We start from the raw sequence: 9,231 nt of genomic DNA, 5'->3' as shown, positions 1-9,231 counted from the left end.
TCTGATTGTGTGCCCCTCATAATTTGCGTGGATGAAATTTGGAGACCCAAGCTATAGGCTTCCGTGGGCTAAACCTGCCGAGTTGATGTATGCGCTTTAGAATGTTTTGATGATATTCCCAGGCTTTTATTTGACCATTTGTATCATGTTAAATATTAGCCACTATCTGGAAGAACCGTCAGTAATACCCACATACATTTATTTGAGCGATAATTTTGGACATGTAGCCTATTTTGAATCATTATGGAACTCAGACCACATGTAGCAGGTTAAACCTGGAGCCTGGCGCACCGTTAACGACGACTGGACCCTTGTCAGTTCCATGATTAGTGAGAATTCAGGTCGGATTTATAGGATTATTGTTCAACCACTATTGTACCGTTTTTTCCCACATTCCAATAGTTCATGGATTGAACTTGAATATGACAACTTTCAGGATGAATCAAACCCAGTGTATTTTTTATTCATCAATATACAGTATTTCGTGTGTAAAGGCTCTCCAATGCAATAGGCCTAATGGTATTTTATGTGCATGATAAGAAGTGTGTTGTATTGACTGAGTAAGCCTAATTGTAAAAGTATGCCACCAAAGTGCCATGTTTGCAAAAAGTTTATTATGCAGAGCACACTTTATGCAGCCAGGACCGCTCCGTAGGCCGCACTGTAGACCAAGCTATCATTACAGTCCAGTGCCATGGACATTGTGGAAGTTTGGCCTCTAGTAATTTAGGAGGACGACTTTATGAAGGCCTCCTCACAATGGCCATATCATACAAGGCTCTACGGACTGATTTAAAAACACATAGGCTTTTTTTTATTGTATACATTATTGCGCTGATGATGTGCTGTATGTATTGAAGTCAAGTGGTTCAACATTCAAGTGCATTTTGATTGACCACATAGTACAGCTTGTACAAGGCGACGGTGGTACTCTGGCGCCACCAAGTGGACAATACCTCAGTTCCCTTGTGGCAGTATTGCTACCAGAGATATTTGATATAAAATCAAATGTTATGTCAATAATGTTATCTCCAAATTATTTTCCCCCACCCGTATTTGATAGATTATTATTCCAATGTAGCTGTTAATCTGGTTTTAATTCGACAAGGCTTTCTCTCGATTCCGATTGGAGGGCGGATGTCCACGTGACTATGAAACCTACCAATTTGTTACATTGTAACAGAGTGGCTATTTCGAGGTTGATCAACTCCCCAATCTATGCCACCATTTTTTAAAACCATCATCTTTGATATTTGGCGGAAAGTTTACAGAGCTCATTTTGGTGAATCCGTCAATGAATTTGTCGTGTCGGAGAACGGCACCTTCCTTCCGAAAGCATTGCGGTATCGCTTCTCCGGCCTTTTGGCTAAGATCAAGTGTAGAGCCCCCAGTCTCTTTCCTGCTCCCCCACACACTATGCACAGCTCCAAAAGTTTTTAAGACATTTTAAACTGGAAAAAGAGCCTGTCACAGTTTTAACAAAACACCGCTCTCTCCTCTCTCTTGTGCAGGAACGGGAACCGGTGTGTCCAGTGCGCGGGCTTGCTGTAGGCGAGCCCTCAACGGTTTGGCGCAACGTGTCCCATCCTGCTCTGCTGAATCGGCACCGTGACCTGTCCTGGATGGTCGCCCACGAGATCCTCCCGGTCAGGGCCGTTATGCACTCCCGGGGCATGGCGAGGACATCCGCGTGCCCCCGACCAGGCTGCGGCCAAGAAGAGTCGGTGAGGCACTTGCTCTGGGAGTGCAGAGCCGCACGGGACCTGTGGAAGGAAGCAGGCCCCCTGATCTCCCCACGCCTGCCAGCAGGGGAGGACCTAACGTCCCAGCTCGTGCTGTATGGGGTGGGCCGAAGGCCTATTACAACAAAGGCCTTCACACAACTCTGGCCCACCCTCACGTGTCTGAAGGACGCACTGTGGTCCTCCCGCAACCTGCTGGTAGGGAAACAGGTAGAGACCACCCCCCAGGCAGTGGCTTTAGTAGCCACGGAAGCCCTGGGGTGGTACGAACGACAGGGGGCCTCGACCCCAGGCGAAGGGTCCCCCACAACACCCAAGGTCCCGGCGGCCACGGCCTGACAGCGCTGCGGCGCTCTAGGGCGATGCGCCTAGGGGGAGTCTCCTCTGGGCCCCGACGGACGGGTACGGAGTTGATTCAGGAAGAGCAAGAGGAGGCTTTTTCGATAAGGACTCACCCCGTTTTTGCACAAAGGACCGAAGACAGCTTTTTTAACAAAGTGACTTTTTGACAGGCTTCTTATGTCTTAAAAATGTTTTTACTTTGTTAAAACATGTACACACATTTTAAAATGGCTTTTATTAATTGGCTTTTACAGGAATGGGTACTTTTATGTAGGATTGTTTTATTGTTTTAAATAAACAACATGTACCTTTTAAAATGTAACTGTAATGTAATGCTGATTTGAATGCACTTTATGCCGTTTTTATGTGTGTAAATGTATTTAAAATGTGAGCTGTTTTAAAGGAAATGATCAATAAAAACTTTTCCAAAAGAAAAATCTGTTCTTATCAGTTTAATATCTGATACGTCCCCTATCTGGGGACCATATATTAAATTGATTTTTGGAATAGGGAGATGGAATAGGGGCTTGCTCCGTCCACTCCACGCATCGACCTGGTATTGCAGTACCTCCAGGAACGGTGCACCCCCTGTCGTTGTAAAAGAAAAAGTAGGACAATTCAATTGACTGGTTTAGTGTTCTTTTATTAGGATCATGATGAAATTACGTTTGAGGTAGTTCATCTCAATGTCGATGATGACTTGCTAGTGGTGGTCAAGTCAGTCGCCTATTCTAATGACTAAAGTCATGTACTGGTAACGTTATTTGATGTATTTGCCTGAAGTCATTATTCATAGGCCTGCTATTTTCACAAAATTCAAATATATGCCATTGAAATGAAAGCATGGTTTGTTCTTCATCTTCCTGTGTTACAAAGTAACTATGGCTTTTTATCCCATTGATTCTATTTCTATGATTTCTCACTGCACTTTCTCGAGTGTCAAACTTCGCTTCTCGGCCTTTTGGCTAAGATCAAGTGTAGTATTGTGCTAAGCTTGATCTTGAGAAGTGATCAGATAATTGTGCTTTTGCAAAAAAATTGTTTTTTCTGTTTCACTATTGTTTTTTGTCCTGGTAGGTGGTGGTTTGGTGGTGGACTACAGGTGCACCAGCACCTGTAGGGTGAGTTTAAGTGTCTTCTCTTTATTTATTTATTGCTTTTCTTTGTGTTAGCTTGTTGTTGTTGTTGTTGTTGTTGTTGTGTGTTTTGTGTTTACTTTAGGAAAAAAAAAAAAAACTATTATCTGTTCTGTGTTTGCTCGTTGTTGTTTCTTTTGTTCTTTTATCTTTCTTAATTTTTGTTCTTTGTGTTCCCTCATCCTCTTGTAGCCCTAGTTTCCCTTTAGTTTTACCCCCTTGTTTTCTGTTTGTGTTTGCTAGCTTGGTTGGCTTGCTGGCTGGCCGGCCTGTCTAGCTTTTAGCTTGGCTGGCCTGCTAGCCTCCTCGCCCCTTAGGCTTGGCAGGCATTGTTTGTTCCTTTCTGTTCGTATCGTACCCCCCCTGTAACCCATCCATACCCCCTCAAATTGTATTTCCATCCCCTGAACTTTCCCTTGTCTTGGTTTTTGTTTGTTGACTTTTGTGTTCACTTGGGGGGCCATTTTGTTGGCTGGCCGGCCTGCTAGCTGGTTAGCTTAGCCTGGCCTGCTGGTGAGGCCTGCTAGCCTTCCTCGCCCCTCAATTTGGCTTGTTTTGTGAGTATTTGTTTGTTTTTTCTGTGTCCTGTCACCCCATCCATATTATTTCCCTCGTTTTATACCCATTTTTTCCCTCTTGTTTGTTTTGTCATCTGGGAGGTTTAGCATCCGGCCTGCTAGCTTGTTAGCTTAGCCTGACTTGCTAGCACGGCCTGCTAGCCTCCTAGCCCTTGTACATTGTTTGTTTGGTGTGTTTCTTGTATTATATTTCCCATCCTTCCCTCGTGTCCTTTTGTGTTTAGTTTAAACCCCTTCCCCCCACCGTCTTTCCCTATTTTTGTCGATAAGTTAGTTGGGTGCTGTGCTAGGTAGTTTGTTTTGTGTCCCGGGAATTGGTAGGCCCTGTTAGCTTAGCATAGCTGGGCCTGCCAGCCTCCCCCACTATTTTATTGTTTCTTTTTTTTTTATCACTGGTGTTGGGTTAAAGGGAGTGGGCCTCCATCATGTCAGCAGCACAGGCTGGCATGCGGAGGCACCACGCCGTGCGCCTCCTGTTAAAGGAGAAGGGAGGAAAAACCATGGAGTTATCCCGATTGGATTTCTCCAGGAAATTCCTCCAAAAGGAACTTCGTTTCGTACCTGCGCAGGTGAACTGCATCCTAACCCTCCCATATGGGAAGGGTTTTGATGTCAGTTTCGCCGGCGCCAGCTTCCTGAGGGAGTTCTGGGGGAAACTCCAGAACTCCCAGAACAAGCAGGGATCCCTCGCAGCAATGTTTGAGGTGATCAAGCTGACGGACAACAGCATGAAAACTGTTATTGTCCGTATGTATAACGAGACGGTACAGCCGGAGGACGTTGCAGTATGGTTGGGCAGGTACTGCAACGTGAAGGGGCCCCTGACCCAGGTGAAGGATCCCGATGGGATCTGGACAGGGGCCTGGAGGGTTACTGTCCAGCAAAGGGAGGATCCCGGGGGCTATGGTGGGTTGAAAGCCATCCCATCCACCATAGTCCTCGGAGAGAACAGGGGCCATGTTCACTACCAGGACCAGCCAAAGCTGTGCCGTAAGTGTGGTGAACATGGCCACCTAGCAGACGCCTGTGAAAAGGTGGTCTGTATGAAGTGCCGGGAGGTGGGCCATCGCTACGAGGAGTGCACGAACGGAAGGTCGTGCAACCTCTGTGGCGAGCGGTCCCACCTCATCCGCAGCTGCCCCTCCTCCTGGGCCAATAAGGTCAGGGCTGGCAGGATGGAGGCGGCGGCTGCGGACCGGGCTTCCGAGCGCCAGAAGAAGGAAGCGGCAGTTGCCAAGGTAGCGGTAGTGGAGGAGGTGGTAGAGGAGGTGGTGGTGGCGGTAGTGGAGGAGGTGGTGGCGGTTGTTGAGGAAGTGGTGGCAGTAGTGGAGGAAGTGGTAGAGAAGGTGGAGTGCGCGGAAGGTGCGGTGGTGGGAGAAGTGGGAGTGGAGGCAAAAACCCTCCCCACCCCAACCCCCCCGCCCCAGACTGAAGAGACCTCTGAAGGAGAAAGGGCCGAGAAAGACGGCTCTGGAGAAATGTTGAGTGAGAGCTCCCCAAGTGGGTCGGACAGCATGATGACAGTGTCGGAAACGACACTGTCAAGCGAGGAGAGTGTGGGAGAGGTGGGAGAGACCCTGGGCGAACACCTTCCCTAAGGAAGAGAAACGCCGAGGAGCTCTCCGACCCCGAACAGGGCGAGGAAAAAAAGGGGAAGTTGGAGTGGGAGAGCTCCCAGGGGGAGGATGAGTCCAGGGTCTTCCCATCAAACTCCCCCAACCAAGAATCGTTTTTAAACCCTGTTTTTACCTCCTCTCCCTGCCATCCCCCCTTACCCCGCAGGGAGAGAGAGACAGCTTCTAAAAAATAACCCCTTTTAAACTGTTTTAATGCCTTCTTTCTTCTTTAGCACTGTTTTTACTAACCTCTTTTATGGCTTTTAACATCACCACTATAAATGTTAGAAGTATAAAGACCGAATTAAGAGCACAATCTGTTTTATCCTTTTTAGAAAGTTTTAACTCAGATGTGTTTTTATTACAGGAGTGTGGTCTACCCTTTTTAACCTCTTACAGCAAATGGGAGGAGAAGTGGCAGCACGGGCCCTCCATTTGGAGTGGTTCCAATTTTAATAAAAACGATGGTGTTGCTATTTTAATCAAGACCCCACAGGTGGTGGTGAAGGGGAGCACAGTGGTGGTTGGGGGACGTGCTCTTTTAGCCAAATGTAGTTTTATGGGGAGGGATTTTAACGTGCTAAATGTGTATGGTTTTAATAACAAACATGACCGGTGCGCACTTTTAGAAGACCTGCAGTCCCACATGCTGGGGAGGGATCCTCTAGTGGTGGGTGGGGATTTTAACTGTGTTTTAAGTAGAGCAGACAGGAGAGGGGCGGGAGAAGATTTTAAGGTAGATAGGTCTAGCGTTTTATTGCAAAGGGGTTGTGCAGGGATTTTAAACTAACTGACTGTTTTAAAACCCTGCATCCAAGAGAGGAGGGCTTCACCTGGACCAGTGGTGACGGCACCAGAGCCTCTCGCATTGACTATCTGTTTACCCGCGACTGCCCGCCAACTGATGCTAGAATAACCCCTGCTTTCTTCTCAGATCACGTAATGCTGACGTGCACCCTCTCACTAACTTCGGGTGTGACTGTAGGAAGAGGGCCCTGGAAACTGAACTGCTCCCTTTTAGAAGATGATAGAGTAGTTAGCCAGTACAGGGAGCAGTTCAGCCAGTGGCAGACGCTACAGGACTTCTTTGACACACGAGCACAGTGGTGGGAAATGGTGAAGGGTAAGACGAGGACCTTCTTTAGAGAGATAGGAAAGAAAAAAAGCAAAGAAAAAGATAGACGCATGTTGGGACTGCAGAAGCGACTGGAGCGTTATTTTAACCTAAATCAACAGGGCTTTGATTTTCAACAGGGCTTTGATTTTAACCAAGACATTAAAGAAGTTAAGAAAGAGATGGCATTTTTAGCAGAACAGAAGAGTAAGGGGGTTATTTTAAGAAGCAAAGAAAGGGAATTAGAAGAGGGGGAAAAATGTACCAGGTACTTTTTTAAAAAGATAGTTAGCAAGGGTAGGGTTATGGTAGGGTTAAAAGATAAAGATGGGTTTTTAAAAACAGACACAGAAGTAATTAAAAAAGTAGTCGAGGGTTTTTATGGGGAATTGTTTGGTTTTAAAGATGTGTGTGAGGAAACAATGGAGGAGGTTTTAACATACATCGACAGGACCATACCAAACACAGACGACTTAACAAAAGACCTGACAATGACCGAACTCGACAAAGGACTGAGACATTTTAAGAGGGGTAAATCACCGGGGGAGGACGGCATCCCTTTGGAGTTTTATCTGACCTTTTGGGATGTTTTAGCCGACGAACTTCTGACTGTTTTTACTGACTTTGAACACCTTGACAGACTACCTGACAGTTTTAGAACAGGGATAGTGACTCTTTTACATAAGAAAAACGACAGGACTGACCTTAAAAACTGGAGACCGATCACCCTTTTAAACTTTGACTATAAACTTTTTACTAAGATTTTAACACTCAGAATGTCTTCTGTTTTAGGGGAGGTGATCCACCCGGATCAAGCCTGTGCCATTCCGGGAAGGAAGATCACGGACAGCCTAGTACTGATCAGAGATGCCATCTGTTATGCGAGAGACAGAAACATGCGGCTATAGTCCTAAATTTAGACTTTGAGAAAGCTTTTGATCGGGTCTCGCACCAGTACCCTCTTCAAGGTACTGCAAAAAATGGGGTTCCCTGAAAGGTTTCTAGCTTGGGTGGGATTGCTGTATGGGGACATCACCAGCAGAATTCTTGTAAATGGGCATTTGTCAAGAGCAGTGGGAGTACACTGCGGCGTCCGTCAGGGATGTCCATTATCTCCCCTCCTGTTTGTGGCCTGCATAGAACCACTGGCACAGGTCTTGAGAAGGGACCAACGGATCAGTGGGGTGGGTATCCCGGGAGTGGGGGATGACCGCCAAGTGCGTTTTTTACATGGACGACGTTAACATTTTATGCACTGACCTTTTATCTGTCGACAGGACTCTGGACAGGACTGACTGGTACGGACGAGCCTCTGGGGCGAGACTGAACAGAGACAAGACGGAGGCCCAATTTTTCGGACCGTGGGCAGACTCAGACTTGACAGGACTACCACTGACAGTTAGAATGACGGACATTAGGGTTCTAGGGGTTAAATTTGACAGGGAGGGAGGTGGTAGTGGTAATTGGACTGGGATGTTAGGGACAGTTAGACAGAGACTAGGGTTTTGGGGACTGAGACAGCTGACTTTGGAGGGAAAGGTTTTAATCATCAAGGCGGTGATTTTACCTGTCCTTTTATTGATCAGTTCTGTTTTTATCCCCCCAAGATCAACTCTTTTAGCTCTGGACCGGATGCTCTTTTATTTTCTGTGGGGAAGCAAGTGGGAGAGGCTGAGGAGGAGGTGGTAAAGAGGCCCAGGTTCAAGGGGGGAAAGGCTTGCCTGACCTCTACTTGTTCCTGGGCAGCCGCTATACAGCGTTACATCTTACTCTTGCCACCTCCCCGGTCAACAACAAGACCCAGGCCCTCGCACGGTTCTGGCTGGGGTCTTACCTCAGGTCTCTGAGGCTGATCCCAGTCGACCTGCGAGCCCCAGTCTCTTTCCTGCTCCCCACACACTATATACAGCTCCAAAAGTTTTTAAGACATTTTAAACTGGAAAAAGAGCCTGTCACAGTTTTAACTAAACACCGCTCTCTTCTCTCTCTTGTGCAGGAACGGGAACCGGTGTGTCCAGTGCGCGGGCTTGCTATAGGCGAGCCCTCAACGGTTTGGCGCAACGTGGACCATCCTGCTCTGCTGAATTGGCACCGTGACCTGTCCTGGATGGTCGCCCACGAGATCCTCCCGGTCAGGGCCGTTATGCACTCCCGGGGCATGGCGAGGACATCCGCGTGCCCCCGACCAGGCTGCGGCCAAGAAGAGTCGGTGAGGCACTTGCTCTGGGAGTGCAGAGCCGCACGGGACCTGTGGAAGGAAGCAGGCCCCCTGATCTCCCCACGCCTGCCAGCAGGGGAGGACCTAACGCCCCAGCTCGTGCTGTATGGGGTGGGCCGAAGGCCTATTACAACAAAGGCCTTCACACAACTCTGGCCCACCCTCACGTGTCTGAAGGATGCACTGTGGTCCTCCCGCAACCTGCTGGTGGGGAAACAGGTAGAGACCACCCCCAGGCAGTGGCTTTGGTAGCCACGGAAGCCCTGGGGTGGTGCGAACGACAGGGCCCTCGACCCCAGGCGAAGGGTCCCCCACAACATCTAAGGTCCCGGCGGCCACGGCCTGACAGCGCTGCGGTGCCTAGGGCGATGCGCCTAGGGGAGGAGTCTCCTCTGGGCCCCGACGGACGGGTACGAAGTCGATTCAGGAAGAGCAGGAGGAGGCTTTTTTGATAAGGACTCACCCCGTTTTTGTACAAAGGACCG

General features: G+C 48.3%; 1 non-coding gene and 1 pseudogene across 1 annotated transcript; both read left to right on the top strand.

Annotated features, from left to right (window-relative positions):
• Positions 1 to 2,493: 2,493 nt before the first annotated feature.
• On the top strand, positions 2,494 to 2,674 carry LOC121532436 (annotated as a pseudogene).
• Positions 2,675 to 3,029: 355 nt separating this feature from the next.
• Positions 3,030 to 3,215, top strand: LOC121532371. The gene has a single exon (XR_005994277.2). It is a non-coding gene; the product is annotated as a U2 spliceosomal RNA (small nuclear RNA).
• Positions 3,216 to 9,231: the final 6,016 nt, after the last annotated feature.

Source organism: Coregonus clupeaformis, unplaced genomic scaffold (assembly GCF_020615455.1).
Source record: "Coregonus clupeaformis isolate EN_2021a unplaced genomic scaffold, ASM2061545v1 scaf3300, whole genome shotgun sequence".
Classification (NCBI taxonomy): Eukaryota; Metazoa; Chordata; class Actinopteri; order Salmoniformes; family Salmonidae; genus Coregonus; species Coregonus clupeaformis.
The sequence above is the reverse complement of the archived record's forward strand: the minus strand, read 5'-3'. Positions and strand labels throughout refer to the sequence as shown.